The following is a 619-nucleotide window of genomic DNA, read 5'->3' on the forward strand; positions in this document are numbered from 1 at the left end:
GCCCATGACTTTCTCACATGATGTCCCATTTAAGATGGCCCCAGGTTGGTTCCCTCTTCCATGCAGACCACAGCTCATCCTAGCCCAATGCCCCAGCAACAGGGCAGAGCATATTCCTTGACTTTGAGGTTTCTTCATTTGTTTCATTTCCAAATGCTCCTATGAGACAGACACATAAGTACACTTGACTGAGGTAGCAGTCTGGGGAAGGGGCGAGGACAACGGCAGGTCCTGACATTTCCTGGGGGCTAGCGCTGTTTCTTGCCTAAGGGTTATCAAAATCAAAGCCCGTTCCATCTTCTGCTATCATCCTTTCTGTCTGCCAGGTATGCAACGAGCTTCTCCAGAATAAGTCTACCACTGGGCCTCTCCCAGAAGGCTTCAAGTCCTGTGGGTGCCTGGTACATCAATCAAGGAGCTTTTGGCAGTAAGCAGCAGAATACTTGAGTAAGGGTGGCTTAAGCAGTAGGGGTTTATTATTATATATAATAGGTATAGAGGTAGAAAGTCCCACGTTGATCCAGTGGTTTGATGACGTCAAGGCTCTGGGTCGGCTTTTCTGCATTCTTTTAATTTTGTCCCCCTTCTTGGTGACAAGATGGCTGCCAAGTTCCAAGCA

This window comes from Pteropus vampyrus, unplaced genomic scaffold (genome assembly GCF_000151845.1).
Source record: "Pteropus vampyrus isolate Shadow unplaced genomic scaffold, Pvam_2.0 Scaffold272, whole genome shotgun sequence".
Lineage (NCBI taxonomy): Eukaryota > Metazoa > Chordata > Mammalia > Chiroptera > Pteropodidae > Pteropus > Pteropus vampyrus.